General features: G+C 44.7%; 1 protein-coding gene and 1 long non-coding RNA gene across 3 annotated transcripts in view; both read right to left on the reverse strand.

Annotated features, from left to right (window-relative positions):
• Positions 1-3055: 3055 nt before the first annotated feature.
• On the reverse strand, positions 3056-4695 carry LOC311144860. The gene is made up of 2 exons (XR_014614540.1): positions 3996-4695; positions 3056-3311 (listed from the first exon to the last, which is right to left on the reverse strand). It is a non-coding gene; the product is annotated as an uncharacterized lncRNA (long non-coding RNA).
• An 11763-nt stretch (positions 4696-16458) lies between these two features.
• Positions 16459-20084, reverse strand: part of LOC311145169 (uncharacterized protein) — a 61829-nt gene continuing 58203 nt past the window's right edge. Inside the window, exons 3-4 of one of the 2 annotated variants that reach the window (XR_014614564.1) lie at positions 17421-17621; positions 16459-17196 (exon numbers count right to left, since the gene is read on the reverse strand). The gene's annotated coding sequence lies outside the window, so the exon portion shown is untranslated. Of the gene's footprint in view, positions 17197-17420; positions 17622-20084 lie in introns of those variants that run through there. The other variant, XR_014614565.1, reaches the window with a different exon arrangement.

The following is a 20084-nucleotide window of genomic DNA, read 5'->3' on the forward strand; positions in this document are numbered from 1 at the left end:
AAGCCAGGAAAGGAATGCTAGGAAATGAAGCCAGGAAAGCAATGCTAGGAAATGAAGCCAGGAAAGGAATGCTAGGAAATGAAGCCAGGAAAGGAACAGAAAGTAGGAAAGGCGAAGAGGAAAGGAAGTTAGGGAAAAAAAGGGACAAGGAAATTAGGAAAGAAGAATTGAAGCTAGGGAAGGAGGAATGGAAGATGGGAAAGATCAAGGAAAGGAACCTAGGAAAGGAGGAAAGGAACCTAGGAAAGTGAATGAGGAAAGGAAACTAAGAAAGGAGGAAAGTAAAGGAAAATAAGAAAGAATTCTAGGAAATGAGGAACGGGATCTAGAAAAGGAGGAGAGGAAAGGAAGCTAGGGAAGGAAAGGAGTGGAAGCTATGAAAGAGGGAATGGAAGACCAAGAAAAGACCAAGGGCTTTGTGATTATCCAATGGGCTGTCACGTTATTAATGACAACAATGTGATTATCCAATGGGTTGTCAAGTTATTAATAACCACACTGTGATTATCCAATAGGATGTCACGTTATTGATGACCACACTGTGATTATCCAATGGGCTGTCACGTTATTAATGACAATACTGTGATTATCCAATGGGCTGTCACGTTATTAATGACATTATCCAATGGGTTGTCTTGTTGTGACTGATACCAATGCCATCAAACATAATCTTCTTCACAAAGGCCAGGCTCCATCACCTAATCAGTTTGAGACAGTGTAGTAATTTCCCACCAATTTTTTATCAATTCTCTATCAGCCATCAATAACTACCTTGCTTGAATAAAGTCAAATTCTGCCTCAGTGGTGTTGTTGTAGAAGCAGGGGAGACGCAACCTGGATATCATACCATTGGCAAACATGCACGCACGCACACGCACACGCACACACCGAAGATCCTGAGGAATGACCTCACATCTCAGTCAGGCATGTGGAGACATACAGTGGGGAAAAAAAGTATTTAGTCAGCCACCAATTGTGCAAGTTCTCCCACTTAAAAATATGAGAGAGGCCTGTAATTTTCATCATAGGTACACGTCAACTATGACAGAGAAAATGAGGAAAAAAAATCCAGAAAAAAAATCACATTGTAGGATTTTTAATGAATTTATTTGCAAATTATGGTGGAAAATAAGTATTTGGTCAATAACAAAAGTTTCTTAATACTTTGTTATATACCCTTTGTTGGCAATGACACAGGTCAAACGTTTTCTGTAAGTCTTCACAAGGTTTTCACACACTGTTGCTGGTATTTTGGCCCATTCCTCCATGCAGATCTCCTCTAGAGCAGTGATGTTTTGGGGCTGTCGCTGGGCAATACGGACTTTCAACTCCCGCCAAAGATTTTCTATGGGGTTGAGATCTGGAGACTGGCTAGGCCACTCCAGGACCTTGAAATGCTTCTTACGAAGCCACTCCTTCGTTGCCCGGGCGGTGTGTTTGGGATCATTGTCATGCTGAAAGACCCAGCCACGTTTCATCTTCAATGCCCTTGCTGATGGAAGGAGGTTTTCACTCAAAATCTCATGATACATGGCCCCATTCATTCTTTCCTTTACACGGATCAGTCGTCCTGGTCCCTTTGCAGAAAAACAGCCCCAAAGCATGATGTTTCCACCCCCATGCTTCACAGTAGGTATGGTGTTCTTTGGATGCAACTCAGCATTCTTTGTCCTCCAAACACGACGAGTTGAGTTTTTACCAAAAAGTTATATTTTGGTTTCATCTGACATTCTCCCAATCCTCTTCTGGATCATCCAAATGCACTCTAGCAAACTTCAGACGGGCCTGGACATGTACTGGCTTAAGCAGGGGGACACGTCTGTACTGCAGGATTTGAGTCCCTGGCAGCGTAGTGTGTTACTGATGGTAGGCTTTGTTACTTTGGTCCCAGCTCTCTGCAGGTCATTCACTAGGTCCCCCCGTGTGGTTCTGGGATTTTTGCTCACCGTTCTTGTGATCATTTTAACCCCATGGGGTGAGATCTTGCGTGGAGCCCCAGATCGAGGGAGATTATCAGTGGTCTTGTATGTCTTCCATTTCATAATAATTGCTCCCACAGTTGATTTCTTCAAACCAAGCTGCTTACCTATTGCAGATTCAGTCTTCCCAGCCTGGTGCAGGTCTACAATTTTGTTTCTGGTGTCCTTTGACAGCTCTTTGGTCTTGGCCATAGTGGAGTTTGGAGTGTGACTGTTTGAGGTTGTGGACAGGTGTCTTTTATACTGATAACAAGTTCAAACAGGTGCCATTAATACAGGTAACGAGTGGAGGACAGAGGAGCCTCTTAAAGAAGAAGTTATATATTGTATAATATTATTCATTATGATCTGAAGACTAAAACTGATCCTAGCTCGGCAACCCTACTCTGATGTGGATACTGGCCCTGATCTGGGCTCGTAATCATAAAGCGTCTTCATAAAAGATGATCTACGATCAGTTTAGCTTTTTAGATCATATGTGAAACGGTAAGTATATCGGAGTGCTCCCTGACAACGTTGTGGTTGTGCTGATGGTGGGGTTGCAGCTTCCCAGCATGTCGTCCCAGGTTGGACCCTTAAGATAACATACAGTAACATAACTGTTCCCCTTCATAAGGACCTTACCCAGGCACCCTGTCATAAACATACCAACCCCCCCCCCCCCCTTACACATACTGTACCCACCCACGTACACATTGCAAAGAGGCAATGGAGACCCACAGCTGGTCCGTTCTCAGTGATGTCTCTAAACCAAACTAAATACGGTTTTGTGACGTACAGTACTGTCAACAGTTTTGTATTTATCTGATACGCTGATTAGGAATGAAGGCCAAAGCTTAGAATAACAAAAAGTTATATTAAGCTCAAGTTTAAGCACAATAATGGTTTACTGTAAAAGGTAAATGTTGAATTGTAAAAAGCTTTGACATAAAATCTCAAATCTAGTAGAAATATTGATTTATCCCTTTTAATATTCTATGGACCAATCTAAGACATCTTCTGGGAAAGCATAAAACAATAAAATAACATAAAAAATATGTTATAAAAAAAAAAAATTAAGCCAGACTGAGACCATCTTGCCGTAAAGCATGTTTTTTTTTATTTATGCTATAAGGAAGTGAATACATGAGTGACAGGGTGAGAGAACCAATCAGATAGAAGGTCATAGGTTACAATCTAACCATCCTTCTGTTGCTGGTGATCCTTCTGGTAGCTGTAGGTGTAGTAGACGGTGCCTCTCTTCAGGTGGCAGGTCTCGATGTGTGTTCCTGGGTAGATGGTGGTGGTTCAGGTTCCCAGGCGTTCATCTGGTCCGACGTTATCGTCCCACACCTAATAATAATTACATTAATTATAATAATAAATACAAATATCATAATAATTCATCATAATCATATTCATCATTTTAATAATAAGGGGAGAGGAGAGGAGAGGAGAGGAGAGGAGAGGAGAGGAGTGGAGTGGAGGGGAAGATGTAAACATGTCAGATGGGTGTCCATAAGAGCTTGAAACTAACACTACAAACTGTATTCAGACAGGAGTAAAAATAGAGGTGAAAGATCAGGACATAATATCAGAATTATGAGATTAGTCAGTGGAGGAAGAGAGAGAAATAGACAGATAGAGAAAGAGAGAGAGAGAGAGATAGCAACTCAGAGAGAGAGAGAGAGAGAGAGAGAGAGAAAGGGAGAGTGGAAGATAGGGGGAGACAGTGACTCAGAGAGAAAGATAGAGGGAGAGAGAGAGACAGCGACTCAGAGAGAGAGATAGAGGGAGAGAGAGAGACAGCGACTCAGAGATAGAGAGAGAGATAGAGGGAGAGATAGAGGGAGAGAGAGAGAGACAGCGACTCAGAGAGAGAGAGAGAGAGAGAGAGAGAGGGAGAGAGACAGTGACTCAGAGATAGGGAAAGAGACAGAGAGAAAGAGAGAGAAAGAGAGACAAAGACAGAGACAGAGAGAGAGAGAGTGGTAGAATAAGAGAAGAACAGCTCCAGAACAACAGATCATGTCTTACCTGGATATTATTGAGATGGACGTCTGTCTTTCTCTAGTCACCCAACTGCTGATGGTCCTTACTGTGCCATCTTGCTGTTTATAAAGACCTCAGACACACACACACACACACACACACACACTCACTTGCACGCACATACACACACCCACAGGCAATGATGACCCACAGGTGGTATGTAGGACTACTTAGTGATGCCTTAACCAATGAGAACACACCCTATATTACCAGGAGACAGAAATTCTGATACTATCTGAAATGCTGATTGAACAAATTATTTTCCAGATCATGTCAAAAGGCCAGTCCAGTGAATAAACAGTTCAATCAATTAAAATTGCATTTGTCACATGTGCCGAATACAACAGGTTTAGACGTTACAGTGAAATGTTTACTTACAAGCCCTTAACCAACCATGTGGTTTTAAGAAAAATAAGTGTTAAGAAAGTATTTACTAAAATAAACAAAAGTAAAAAATAAAATAACAAATACTTAAACAGCAGCAGTAAAATAACAGTAGTGAGGCTAAATACAGTGGGTACTGGTACAGAGTCAATGTGCGGGGGCACATGTTATTTGAGGTAATTGAGGTAATATGTACATGTAGGTAGAGTTAAAGTGACTATGCATAAATAGTAAACAGAGATTACCAGCAGTGTAAAAGAGGGAGGGGGGTGGGGGCAGTGCAAATTGTCCGGGTAGCCATTTGATTCCATTTACATTTTAGTCATTTAGCAGACGCTCTTATCCAGAGCGTCTTACAGTTAGTGAATACATATATATATATATTTTTTATACTGGCCCCCCGTGGGAATCGAACCCACAACCCTGGCGTTGCAAACACCATGCTCTATCAACTGAGCTACATCCCTGCCGGCCATTCCCTCCCCTACCCTGGACGACGCTGGGCCAATTGTGCGCCGCCCATGAGTCTCCCGGTCGCGGCCGGCTGCGACAGAGCCTGGATTCGAACCAGGATCTCTAGTGGCACAGTTAGCACTGTGATGCAGTGCCTTAGACCACTGCGCCACTCAGGAGGTGCCACTAGAGTATCAAATGGACAGAGATTCCCTGTTCAGGAGTCTTATGGCTTGGGGGAAGAAGCTGTTAAGAAGCTTTTTGGACCCTAGACCTGGCGCTCCGGTACTGCTTGCCGTGTGGTCGCAGAGAGAACAGTCTATGACTAGGGGGCCTGGAGTCTTTGGCCATTTTTAGGGCCTTCCTCTGACACCGCCTGGTATAGAGGTCCTAGATGGCAGGAAGCTTGGCCCCAGTGATGTACTGGGTCGTACGCACTACCCTCTGTAGTGCCTTGCGGTCAGAGGCCGAGCAGTTCCCATACCAGGCGGTGATGCAACCAGTCAGGATGCTCTCGATGGTGCAGCTGTAGAGCTTTTTGAGGATCTGAGGACCCATGCCAAATCCTTTCAGCCTCCTGAGGGGGAATAGGCATTGTCGTGGCCTCTTCACTACTGTCTTGGTGTGATTGGAAGCTCTTAACCTGCTCCTCTACAGCCCCGTCGATGAGAATGGGGGCATTTTCGGTCCTCCTTTTCCTGTAGTCCACAATCATCTCCTTTGTCTTGATCACGTTGAGGGAGAGGTTGTTGTCCTGGCACCACACAGCCAGATCTCTGACCTCCTCCCTATAGGCTGTCTCATCGTTGTCAGTGATCAGGCCTACCACTGTTGTGTCCTCAGCAATCTTAATGATGGTGTTGGAGTCGTGCTTGGCCATGCAGTCATGGGTGAACAGGGAGTACAGGAGGGGACTGAGCACGCACCCCTGAGGGGCCCCCGTGTTGAGGATCAGCGTGGCAGATGTGTTGTTACCTACCCTTACCACCTGGGGGCGGCCCATCAGGAAGTCCAGGATCCAGTTGCAGAGGGAGGTGTTTAGTCCCAGAGTCCTTAGCTTAGTGATGAGGTTTGAGGGCACTATGTTCTTGAACGCTGAGCTGTAGTCAATGAATAGCATTCTCACGTTGGTGTTCGTTTTGTCCAGGTGGGAAAGGGCAGTGTGGAGTTCAATAGAGATTGCATAATCTGTGGATCTGTTGGGGCGGTATGCAAATTGGAGTGGGTCTTGGGTTTCTGGGATAATGGTGTTGATGTGATCCATGACCAGCCATTCAAAGCACTTCATGGCTACAGACGTGAGTGCTACGGGTCGGTAGTCATTTAGGCAGGTTACCTTAGTGTTCTTGGTTACAGGGACTATGGTGGTCTGTTTGAAACATGTTGGTATTAAAGACTCAGTCAGGGACAGGTTGAAAATGTCAGTGAAGACACTTGCCAGTTGGTCAGCGCATGCTCGGAGTACATGTCCTGGTAATCCGTCTGGCCCTGCAGCCTTGTGAATGTTGACCTGTTTAAAGGTCTTACTCAAATGGCATTGCTAAGGGTGGAGATGCTAAATAGTACTGCATAGAGTTTAGAATAATTCATCAGTAATACCATTGATCACTATCTATATGAAGACAACAGGCGCCACACAGCCCACTGTTTCAGTAGGAGTGGTATTATAAGGACCACTCCTACAGTGACAATGTTTACGTCCCAAATGTCACCCTATTCCCTATATAGTGCACTAATGTTCAAAAGTAGTGCACTGTAAAGTGAATAGGGTGTCATGTGGGACAAAGCCTATACACACTACAGTTATACCACTCTCTCTGTGAAGCCACATACAAACAGTGTCTCTGGCTTCAATAGAAGCTTCATCACAGGGCCCTATCAACTGGATGAGTTGTAAAACCTTTTGGTTTTATCCTCAATCACTTTGAATGCAGTGAATCCACTTGTGGTTAATATTACAAGATCTAATTAATAAACTTTTTGTATTAAAGAAGTACAGAAGACTACAGAGCTAATTAAAAGGTGTAATAATATGCGCCATTCCCACAGTGACAATATACACTGGCTACAGAACATACCCCTCTCTCCTCTCTCTGTGGCGCCAAACACAAACACAGGCTGCTGCTGGAAGTCTTATCTTTTAGCAGCCGTCTGTCTGTCTGTGCTACAGGATCCTAGCCACATCTGCCAAGGGATGAGCCACTCACATGAGAGTAGGGTCAAAGGTTGAAGGTCAAGGTTAATCCTCTTGGGACAGAGCTGCTGTCTCGCTGTAGCTACAGTTGAGGGTTCTCTGCCCCAGGAAACGTTCCATACTATGGGCTCCATCTGTTACTGTGGTGGAACAGGTCCCCGGGTGGTCGTCAGCTGACACATCCTTGTCCCACACCTCCAGCTTCATGTTGTCATTGGCCTCCACAACATTGGGAGAGGGGGGGGGGGGGTACTAAGCTAACATATGGAATTATTTTAAGATGGTCATACCATGGATCATTTAGGTATTTGATTTTAAATTTTAGGACCCCCTTTAGGTAAAGAATATTTGCTAAAATATTAAATATGACCTTTAGTACTATAGCCCATAGAAACGCATTGAATAACGCATTTCTAAATGGGAAAAAAAGACAGTGTCTGTCCTACATATAGGAGATACAAGAAAGCTCTGGAAACGTTTCGTTTTTTTTGGGACACATATTTAACCCCTTATTTTTGCCAGCTCCCGTTATTAATTTGGACGTGCATAAAAGCCTTGATGTAGTCTACCTTAATATTATACGCCCACTGGGAGCAAGTATGGTGCCTGTAACTGTATTTAAACATAGCCTTAATCTAAAACAAGTTGTTGTTTTCGTTTTGATTCTAATTGTATTATTCACTCTCTTTCTAAGCATTGTCGATAGTGAATAAAATCTTGCTTATTGACAACGTTTGGCATGTCCATGGCTCAGACATGGCAGACATAATGCCTAGCCTCTATATCAGTGCGAATGCTTCTTACAATGTGGACTACAAACATGTTGAACATATTTAGCAAAGATTTTATAGGCCTATATACTGTACATGTTGTTATTTAGTTTCTGTAGGCTATTTAACAAACTAGGTTATAACGGACTAACGTTCGAATAGGAGTTGATGACAACGCAATACATAAAATACAGTAGATACACAACTTGAAGCTTAGCAATGGAACACGTTCTGATTAGCCAGTGAGGGGTCAAGCCTCAACACACCCACAACTTGTTTATTCATCAAAACCCAGCCCACCGCCAGCTACTGTGCCCATAATTCCGGTTGTGAAAATAGCAAAAATATTTCTGATGTACCCCCGAACCTATAGCGATTTACTGTAGCGTTAGGTTTTTAAAATAGAGCCCTATAGCCTACATTAACATAAACACTGGCGACACACTGGAGTGGGTTAAAGGGGAATGGAAACACTTTGTTTATATATACTGAACAAAAATATAAACGCAACAATTAGTTTACATCACAGTTAGTGAATATTTCTCCCTTGCCAAGATAATCAATTTACTGAGTTACAGTAAATCATTCAATTGAAATAAATAAATTAGGCCCTAATCTATGGATTTCACATGACTGGGCATGTGACTGGGCAGGGGCCCACCCACTCGGGAGCCAGGCCCAGCCAATCAGAATGTTTTTTTTTCTGCACAAAAGGGCTTTATTAGAGACAGAAATACTCCTTAGATTCATCAGTTGTCCAGGTGGCTGGTCTCAGACGATCCAGCAGGTGAAGAATCCGGATGTGGAGGTCCTGGGCTTATGTGGTTACACGTGGTCTGCAGTTGTGAGGCTGGTTGGACGTACTGTCAAATTCTCTAAAACGACGTTGGAGGCGGCTTATGGTAGAGAAATTAACATTACATTCTCTGGTAACAGCTCTGGTGGACATTCCTGCAGTCAGCATGCCAATTTCTCCCTCAAAACTTGAGACATTGGTGGCATTGTGCTGTGTGACAAAACAGAACATTTTAGAGTGGCTTTTTATTGTCCCCAGCACAAGGTGCACATGTGTAATGATCATGTCATTTAATCCGATTATTGATATGCCACACCTGTCAGGTGGATGGATTATCTTGGCAAGGGAGAAATACTCACTAACAGGGATGTAAACGAATTTGTGCACTAAACTTTATAGAAATAAGCTTTTTGTGTGTATGGAACATTTCTGGGATCTTTTATATCAGCTCATGAAACATGGGACCAACACTTCACATGTTGCGTTTATACTTTTGTTCAGTATATTTATATATATATATATATAATCATCTTCAACGTTTACTTGTCCTATAGAACAAGGCATTGGTTTTGTGTCAAAATGTACTACCGGGGTGGAGGAAATCCCATAAGCGTTTAGAGTTTTATTGTTTAGGGGTAGGTCAAGTCCAGCTCCTTCACCAAAAGTAGATGTAGAAGTGGCTCCTGTATCTACCAACATAGGAATTTCTTTCCCTTGTATTTTTACCATAATGTTTGGGCCAGATTGGTCTACTTTTACTCGTGAGCATTGCTGTATTAAAGATATTGTTTTCCGTGAGGGGCGTCCCTATTCTGAGCTATCTCCTCTCCTCTGCGGTTCTAAACTCTTTGGACACTTTCTCTTTGGACACAACAATTTCTCCAGTGGCCGGGGTCATGACAGTAGAAGCAGCTTCCATCTCCATTCCTATCTCTATCTCATCCCCCCTAGCTGCTCCGCTGTCACCACCCCTGCCATGCCTGCGACTGCGACCACGGTCCCTGTCGGGAACGCGGCCCCCAGGTTGAAAAGCTCCTGCCTTGTAAAACTGTAGCTGAGGTGCCTGTAAGCAACAATCAGTTTTGGTGAATTTCCCATGCAATGCTGAGCTAGGATATCAACTTCCGGTAGGATTTTAGCCTGCCAACCTGGAGTAATTTGCTTGAGTAGCTCAGAGATCTACCTACCAGCCAGCTCTAGCCTGGACAATTATCGGCCAGTCTGCACAGTCTGCACATCGCGCTATCGAGCCAGAGCATTTAGGATTTTCTGCCGGAATCACTGAATCACTGGATCTTAACACCGGATCATCGCAACTAGCTAGCTGCAACCGAATGGCTGTTGTCATTGTTGGCTAATCACCACTAATCACCACTGTCCTGAAGCCAACCCCAGTTAGCCTTGAGCTAGCCTCGAGCCAGGCCCATCTCCCAGCTATCTACCTCTCTGTCAACCGGACGGGACCTCCTAGTGTTGACACGGAGCCCCGCCGATCCATCACGACTGGTCTGCCGACGTAATCGTCTGATGTGGTTTCAACAGGCTTCCCGTTGCGACGACCACGAAGATCCATCTGCTAGCGCCGGCCCGCTAGCACACGCAATCAACAGCCGTGCCTGTAGCGTAGCAGCCACTGAACTGCTCCCGGACGTACTTATTGCTGTTCACTGGACCTTATGATCACTCAGCTACACAGCTGATGCCTGCTGGACTGTTCCTTTACACGGTACCCCATCCTGTTGATCTGTTTAGCCTCAGCTCAAACTTTCGTCGCCATTACCAGCTGTTGTCTTAGCTCTCTCGAATAACACCTGTGACTGCTTTATGCCTATCTCCCATGTCAATATGCCTTGCCTATTGCTGTTTCGGTTAGTTCTAACTGTACTTTTTCAATGTAGAGCCCCCAGTCCTGCTCAACCTGTCTCAGATAGATCCTTTGTCCCACCCCCCACACACAGAGACCGGCTCAATCAGGTGACTCCAGTGATGCTATCTCTTTCATCTTTACCCAACGCTTAGGTTTACCTCCACTGTACTCATATCCTTCCATATCCTTGTCTGTACATAATGCCCTGAATCTATTCTACAACTCCCGGAAATCGGCCCCTTTTTTTCTCTGTACCCAATGCACTAGAAGACCAGTTCTTAAAGCCTTTAGCCGTATCCTTGCTCTACTCCTCCTCTGTTCCTCTGGTGATGTAGAGGTTAACCCAGGCCCTGTAGCCCCCAGTATCACTCCTGCTCCCCAGGCGCTATCATTTGTTGACTTCTGTAATCGCAAAAGCCTTGGTTTCTTGCATGTTAACATCAGAAGCCTCCTCCCTAAGTTTGAGTAATACACTGCGTTAGCACACTCAGCCAAACCTGATGTTCTAGCAGTGTCTGACTCCTGGCTTAGGAAGGCCACCAAAGATTCTGAAATTTCCATTCCCAACTACAACATTTTCCGTCGAGATAGAACTGCCAAAGGGGGCGGAGTTGAAATCTACTGTAGAGATAGCCTGCAGAGCTCTATCATACTATCCAGGTCTGTGCCCAAACTGTTTGAGATTCTACTGCTTTGTGACCTAAACTGGGATATGCTTAACACCCCGGCCGTCCTACAATCTAAACTAGATGCCCTCAATCTCACACAAATTATCAAGGAACCTACCAGGTACAACCCTAAATCCGTTAACATGGGCACCCTCATAGATATCATCCTGACTAATTTACCCTCTAAATACACCTCCGCTGTCTCAGCGATCACTGCCTCATTGCCTGCGTCTGTAATGGGTCCGCGGTCAAACAACCACCCCTCATCACTGTCAAACGCTCCCTAAAACACTTCAGCAAGCAGGCCTTTCTAATTGGTGGTCCTCTGTAGCTCAGCTGGTAGAGTACAGTGCTTGTAACGCCAAGGTAGTGGGTTCGATCCCCGGGACCACCCATACACAAAAAAAAATGTATGCACGCACGACTGTAAGTCGCTTTGGATAAAAGTGTCTGCTAAATGGCATGTTATTATTATTATTATTATTAATTGACCTGGCCCGGGTATCCTGGATGGATATTGACCTCATGCCGTAAGTAGAGGATGCCTGGTTGTTCTTCAAAAGTGCTTTCCTCTCCATCTTAAATAAGCATGCCCCATTCAAAAAATTCAGAACTAAGAACAGATATAGCCCCTGGTTCACCCCAGACTTTACTGACCTTGATAAGCACAAAAACATCCTGTGGCGTACGGCATTAGCATCGAACAGCCCCCGCGATATGCAACTTTTCAGGGAAGTCAGGAACCAATATACACAATCAGTTAGGAAAGCAAAGGCTAACTTTTTCAAACAGAAATTTGCATCCTGTAGCACTAACTCCAAAAAGTTTTGGGACACTGTAAAGTCCATGGAGAATAAGAGCACCTCCTCCCAGCTGCCCACTGCACTGAGGTTAGGAAACACTGTCACTACCGATAAATCTACGATAATCTAAAATTTCAACAAGCATTTTGCTAGGGCTGACCATGCTTTCCACCTGGCTACCCCTACCCCGGCCACCAGCTCTGCACCCTCCGACGCAACTTGCCAATGCCCCCCCATGGAATCTGGACCCCTAGCTGGGCTAGACAATCTGGACCCTTTCTTTCTAAAATTAGCCGCCAAAATTGTCGCAACCCCTATCACCAGCCTGTTCAACCTCTCTTTCGCATCGTCTGAGATCCCCAGAGATTGGAAAGCTGCCGCGGTCATCCCCCTCTTCAAAGGGGGTGACACTCTAGATCCAAACTGTTACAGACCTATATCCATCCTGCCCTGCCTTTCAAAAGTATTTGAAAGCCAAGTTAACAAACAGATCACCCACCATTTAGAATCTCACCGTACCTTCTCCGCTATGCAATTTGGTTTCCGAGCTGGTGATGGGTGTACCTCAGCCACGCTCAAGGTCCTAAACGATATAATAACCGCGATCGATAAAAGACAGTACTGTGCAGCCGTCTTCATTGACCTGGCCAAGGCTTTTGACTCTGTCAATCACAGCATTCTTATTGGCAGACTAAATAGCCTTGGTTTCTCAAATGACTGCCTCGCCTGGTTCACCAACTACTTCTCAGATAGAGTTCAGTGTGTCAAATCGGAGGGCCTGTTGTCTGGACCTCTGGCAGTCTCTATGGGGGTGCCACAGGGTTCAATTCTCGGGCCGACTCTATTCTCTGTGTATATCAATGATGTTGCTCTTGCTGCTGGTGACTCTCAGGTCCACCTCTACGCAGATGACACCATTTTGTATACATCTGGCCCTTCATTGGACACTGTGTTAACAAACCTCCAAATGAGCTTCAATGCCATACAACACTCCTTCCGTGGCCTCCAACTGCTCTTAAACGCTAGTAAAACTAAATGCATGCTCTTCAATCGAACGCTGCTTGCACCCGCCTGCCCGACTAGAATCAGTACTCTCGGCGGCTTAGAATATGTGGACAACTACAAATACCTAGGTGTCTGGTTAGACTGTAAACTCTCCTTCCAGACTCACATTAAGCATCTCCAATCCAAAGTTAAATCTAGAATCGGCTTCCTATTTCGCAACAAAGCCTCCTTCACTCATGCTGCTAAACATGCCCTCGTAAAACTGACTATCCTACCGATCCTTGACTTCGGCGATGTCATTTACAAAATAGCTTCCAACACTCTACTCAGCAAATTGGATGTAGTCTATCACAGTGCCATCCGTTTTGTCACCAAAGCCCCATATACTACCCACCATTGTGACCTGTACACTCTCGTTGGCTGGCCCTCACTACATATTCGTCGCCAAACCCACTGGCTCCAGGTCATCTATAAATCCCTTCTAGGCAAATCCCCTATCTTAGCTCATTGGTCACCATAGCAACACCCACCCGTAGTATGCGTTCCAGCAGGTATATCTCACTGGTCATCCCCAAAGCCAACACCTCCTTTGGTCGCCATTCCTTCCAGTTCTCTGCTGCAAATGACTGGAACGAACTGCAAAAATCTCTGAAGCTGGAGACACTTATCTCCCTCACTATCTTTAAGCATCAGTTGTCAGAGCAGCTTACCGATCACTGCACCTGTACACAACCCATCTGTAATTAGCCCACCCAACTACCTCATCCCCATATTGTTATTTACATTGTTATTTATTTTGCTCATTTGCACCCCAGTATCTCTATTTGCACATCATCTTCTGCACATCTATCACTCCAGTGTTAATACCAAATTAAAATTGTAATTATTTTGCACTATGGCCTATTTATTGCCTTACCTCCATAACTTACTACATTTGCACACACTGTATATAGATTTTCTATTTTCTATTGTGTTATTGACTGTACGTTTTTGTTTATTCCATATGTAACTCTGTGTTGTTGTTGTTTTTTCCGCACTGCTTTGCTTTATCTTGGCCAGGTCGCAGTTGTAAATGAGAACTTGTTCTCAACTGGCTTACCTGGTTAAATAAAGGTGAAATTAAAATAAAATACATCAGACACCATTCCAGAGTGCTTGAAAAATATGTCTTTCATTCTGCTCGAGAAACTGTGGGCATCTTCCCCCTCAGTCATAAAACAGGATGTCATTTTGGTCCAAGCTACCTGGTTAGGGTAGCGGTGTAACGCTAGTGCTTTTAGCACTTCTATTTGCTCTGGTGGGGTCTCCAAATCAGTGTCCCTAGCCAATTGGGTCCAGCAAACTAAATGTACAACATCTCCAGTGGTGCGTGAATAAACGTTTACAGTGTTTGTACTTCGATAAGCTGGAGGAGGAGGAGGAGGTGGAGGAAAATCTGAGGGACATTTTAGGTGTTCCAGTGGAGGAAGCAAAACCACTAGTGGTGGGGGTTGAGGCTGTTAGGGGGAGCTGAGGGAGGAGTCGGTTCATCTGCCCCTTGTGGCTTTTTCCTTGATTTAATTATTGACGAAGGAAATGATTAACGTGGCGATGATATTTCCCAGACCCTTTAGACAGTCATACAATGCTTTAATCTTATCTTTATCAAATTATCCGCAAAGGCACCACTCTGAACATTTCTTACAATACTTTTTACACCACTTACGTACACTTCACACCCTGATCTGTTTCACCTGTCTTGTGCTTGTCTCCACCCCACACCAGGTGTCTCCCATTTGTTCCCATTATCCCCTGTGTATTTATACCTGCGTTTCCTGTTTGTCTGTTGCCAGTTTGTCTTGTCAAGCATACCAGCGTGGTTTTCCCCATACCCCCGTTTCCGCTCTAGCCCCCGTTTTCTAGTTTTTCCGGTTTTGACCACTCTGCCTGCCCTGACCCTGAGCCCGCCTGCCGTTCTGTACCTGTCTGACACTGCCCTGGATTACCGACCTCTGCCTGCCCTCGACCTGTCGTCTGCCTGCCCCCTGTTTAATTAATAAACATCTGTGATTGGAAATGTCTGCACCTGGGTCTTCTCCTGAGTTCTGAAAGTAAGTTTACGTGTGGTTGAGTAAGTTATATTTTTCCCACTGTATCAGCTCCTTCTAATTGTATTTTTAGTCCCGTTTTAGTACACCAAATATCTATTAACCCATAATACACACATACAATTTCCTTTCTCTTTACCCAACTACGTCTCCCAACTGACACAATTCTACTCGACCACTGGTCTATCACTTCACCTCTATACTCCGCCTGTCCTATCACCAACCAAGCTATCACAGTCACATTCCTGCAATTACCTTCCTTTCTCCTCATGTCAGCAAACCAACTTCTACTCCCATTTTAGTCAAAACTATGTATAATCAATTGTAGGCCAACCAATTCCTACCGATGCATATTACGACTATATTTCCTTTCTTGTAGGCTATGCAATTCCTGCTTGTAGGCTATCCAATTCCTGCTTGTAGGCTATCCAATTCCTACTTACAGGCTATCCAATTCCTGCTGGTAATCTATCCAATTCTTACTTGTAGGCTATCCAATTCCTGCTTGTAGGCTATCCAATTCCTACTTGCAGGCTATCCAATTCCTGCTTGTAGGCTATCCAATTCCTGCTTGTAGGCTATCCAATTCCTGCTTGTAGGCTATCCAATTCCTGCTGGTAATCTATCCAATTCCTGCTGGTAATCTATCCAATTCTTACTTGTAGGCTATCCAATTCGTGCTGTAGGCTATCCAATTCCTGCTAATATACTGTTCCAACAGTGTATTTCACGTGATTGTAGGTAAACCAATCCCTGCTATTGGAGACACCACTGTGCTCCCATTGGTCAATGTTAACCGGCCAAATTGAACACCAACATTTTGTGGATGAGGAGGGCAAGAGATATTTTACAATTAAGGCTCGGCTGGAAGATTTTTGAATAAGGTCTCTTACCTTCTTAGTTGTGGCCAGAGGGATGTCTGGGTCCAAGCCGAGCAAAACGGATCAAAAAGTCAGGTCATTCTCATCCGGGTCAAAGTACCAAATGTTGTGGAAAACTTGATCCAAAGATTTAGGCAGAGACTCATTTAAAGTATAATAGTGAATATTCAATATAAGCAGGTAGATCTGTATCTGGTCACAGTCAGGGAAGGAACTCTCTGGTGAGATGGTTACATGTCCCTCAAATAGAAGGGTGATAATACGATCATATTGGTTGCATAAGTTATTTTATACAAGCAGCAGTTCCAGAACACAATGGCCTTGTGTCAGGGTGCAGGCATAACAGGAGTATAATGCAATGTTTCAAAAAGTGACATCACAGCAATAAAGGAATAAATTCACAATCACTGACAAATATTAGGAGAAAAACTAAACACTTCATGGTGATTTAAAGAAAGAACCAAACTGAGACCATTATACTGAAATGCAGTTGTTTTATTGATGTCTAAAGGGAGGACCATGAGATCAGAGTGAGGGGGGGGGCGGGGGGGGGGGGGGGGGGACTAGGTATATTAGTCTATTGTGATTCAGAACACAGTTTAGAGCTGTGTCTGGGGACCCAAAGGGGAGCACGTTTTAGTTTTTGCACTATCACTACACTAAAACACTAGATTCAACTAATCAACTCATCATCAAGCCTTTAGTTGAGTCAGGTGTGTTAGTACTAGGGGACAAAAGAACTATGTGCACCCCCCAGGTCCCCAGGACCAGGATTGGGAAACACTGGTGTAGAGGGTGTTTGGAATTAGAGTGAGGTCAGAGCTTTGACAGGTTGTTGTGGATAAGAGGAGGGGCTTTACTCTAGGCTTGGGTTTCTCGTATGTAGGAGTAGTACAGGGTCTACTGTAGGGGCTCTAGGGTGTAGGAGTAGTACAGGGTCTAGTATAGAGGCTCTAGGGTGTAGGAGTAGTACAGGGTCTACTGTAGAGGCTCTAGGGTGTAGGAGTAGTACAGGGTCTACTGTAGAGGCTCTAGGGTGTAGGAGTAGTACAGGGACCCTCCTTTCTTCAGGAAACATTGATGCTGCCAAGTTCCGTTCTTGATGGAGCGCTCACAGGTCCCCAGCAGGTCGTCGAAGACCACGTCGGAGTCGTACACCTCCAGCCTCAGGGGGTCGTTCTCACGGGCGTTGAAGAAGTTGAAGTCCTCCTTCCACCAGGGGTCATGGTTGTTGTTCTTTACCTCTGTCTTCCCACCATAGCCGGAGCCCATAAACACCTGAATTATAATAATGATAATACACATCCTCATCATCCTCATCATTAATAGATTAGATGTATAAAGCCCCCCCTCCCCAGATGCTCATAGTAAAGGGGGGAAGGGGGACTCACCATCTAATCTCCACTAATGTATAGCACTAGCACCTGGCTATTTTGCACCAGACAGATCACCGTACATCATCTATCATGGTGGACAGGTGACTCAGGTGAGGAGAGATTTACCTTGACGTAGGCATCAGGGGTCTGGAACAAGCCGCTGTTCAGGTCGCTGGCACGGAGGTTGAAGACCTTGAGAACCTTACGTTTCTCTGCTGCATAGATCTGGACCACAGTCAGAACACACACCACCAGCAGGCAGCACAGAAGAGAGGAGGAGGACATGGCTCTCAGTTAGATAGGGCTTGATCCGTGGAGGGAAGACAACTAGGAGGGGGGGGGGGGGGGGGGGGGGGGCAGAGCAAAAGAGAGAAGAGAGACAGAGAGAGAGAGAGAGAGAAGAGAGGCAGAGAGAGAGAGAGAGAAGAGAGGCAGAGAGAGAGAATGTGAGAGAGCGAGAAAAGATAAATAAAAAACTTAAAGAGAACATAAGAGCTCGTCACAGAGCATAAACCGTTTTCAAACAGTGAAGATACGCACATAACAATGTATATCCATTTCAAGGTCTCGATCAATTTAGGAATTACAACTAGGAGAGAAAAGGAGAGAATGCACAAGTCAGAGAGGAAGAGAGAGAGAGAAGCCAAGATACTTCTGAGAAAAACCAACCAAATACAGACAAAGAAAAGACTACAGAGACAGTGAGAGATAGAAAGAGAGTTTGGCTGTCCTTTACCTCAGCCTTGTAGCCTTTGAATGTTGTACGTTCTACCCCTGTAAACATAACATACTGTACACTTGCCTCAGCCCCCTCCCCTCTAAAGGTGATAGCAGCATACATATGGTCAGTTCTCAAGCATCGTCTCAGCCAATGAGCGTCCACGGTGCTGCCTATGAGACGGTAACACCCTATACTACATGGCAAGCAGGGGTTTGAACTGAAATCCTTAGTTGCTTCCCAAAAGAAACTCTATTCCCAAAATAGCACTATAGGCCATGGTCAAAAGTAGAGCAATATATAGGGAATATGGTGGAATTTGGGACAAAGCCCTGGTTAACAGAGGTAGAAATGGTCTCATTACATAATCAAAGGTAGGTTAGGGTACGCCTGTGAGAAAAGGCTTTCCTCCAACAGGTGGGTGACAACAGGGGCCAACGATGTTGTCAACATCAGTACTTGGCAGACTAAATAGCCTTGGTTTCTCAAATGACTGCCTCGCCTGGTTCACCAACTACTTCTCAGATAGAGTTCAATGTGTCAAATCGGAGGGCCTGTTGTCTGGACCTCTGGCAGTCTCTATGGGGGTGCCACAGGGTTCAATTCTCTGGCCGACTCTATTCTCTGTGTATATCAATGATGTTGCTCATGCTGCTGGTGACTCTCAGATCCACCTCTACACAGACGACACCATTTTGTACACATCTGGCCCTTCATTGGACACTGTGTTAACAAACCTCTAAAATGAGCTTCAATGCCATACAACACTCCTTCCGTGGCCTCCAACTGTTCTTAAACGCTAGTAAAACTAAATGCATGCTCTTCAATCGAACGCTGCTTGCACCCGCCTGCCCGACTAGAATCAGTACTCTCGGCGGCTCTGACTTAGAATATGTGGACAGCTACAAATACCTAGGTGTCTGGTTAGACTGTAAACTCTCCTTCCAGACTCACATTAAGCATCTCCAATCCAAAGTTAAATCTAGAATCGGCTTCCTATTTCGCAACAAAGCCTCCTTCACTCATGCTGCTAAACATGCCCTCGTAAAACTGACTATCCTACCGATCCTTGACTTCGGCGATGTAATTTACAAAATAGCTTCCAACACTCTACTCAGCAAATTGGATGTAGTCTATCACAGTGCCATCCGTTTTGTCACCAAAGCCCCATATACTACCCATCATTGTGACCTGTACACTCTCGTTGGCTGGCCCTCACTACATATTCGTCGCCAAACCCACTGGCTCCAGGTCATCTATAAATCCCTTCTAGGCAAATCCCTGCCTTATCTTAGCTCATTGGTCACCATAGCAACACCCACCTGTAGTATTTGTTCCAGCAGGTATATCTCACTGGTCATCCCCAAAGCCAACACCTCCTTTGGTCGCCATTCCTTCCAGTTCTCCGCTGCAAATGACTGGAACGAACTGCAAAAATCTCTGAAGCTGCACCCGCTGCACCCGCTGGAGTCACTTATCTCCCTCACTATTTTTAAGCATCAGTTGTCAGAGCAGCTTACCGATCACTGCACCTGTACACAGCCCATCTGTAATTAGCCCACCCAACTACCTCATCCCCAATAAAGGTTAAATAAATAAATAAACTTGTTTATTACCGTTTCCCACTACTGAGTTGAACTGAGCCAAAGCAAGCTGTACAAGGCTGACCTGGTTACGTATCCATCAACGTTTCTGGAGCCGTGTTGGAAAGGACAATGTGAAAAGAAAATATCTGCGCTAGCACGGTTCAGATCGGCATGATAAAGGTTTCCACTCACCACAAAGTCACTGCCATAGAAATATAATTAATAGAACCATTTAAGTCTTCATTGATCTGTGCGATAGCAAACTCTCATGGGATAGCTAAAAACAAGATTTGCTACAATAGACTGTCCTAACAGTCGTAAATGTTACCCAAGGCGACGTCATCCACTGAACCCCCTTTCATCCTTAAAAGAGTCAAGAGTTAATCTAACCAAAAACCATAAACCTGTAGCTAATATCGACCTTCTTGTCTTCATGACATAATTCTACTCTCTGATTAAGATATCTTGTGGTTGTAGAATCAGTAT

The sequence above is a fragment of the Coregonus lavaretus genome, assembly GCF_964263955.1.
Source record: "Coregonus lavaretus genome assembly, chromosome: 17".
NCBI lineage: Eukaryota > Metazoa > Chordata > Actinopteri > Salmoniformes > Salmonidae > Coregonus > Coregonus lavaretus.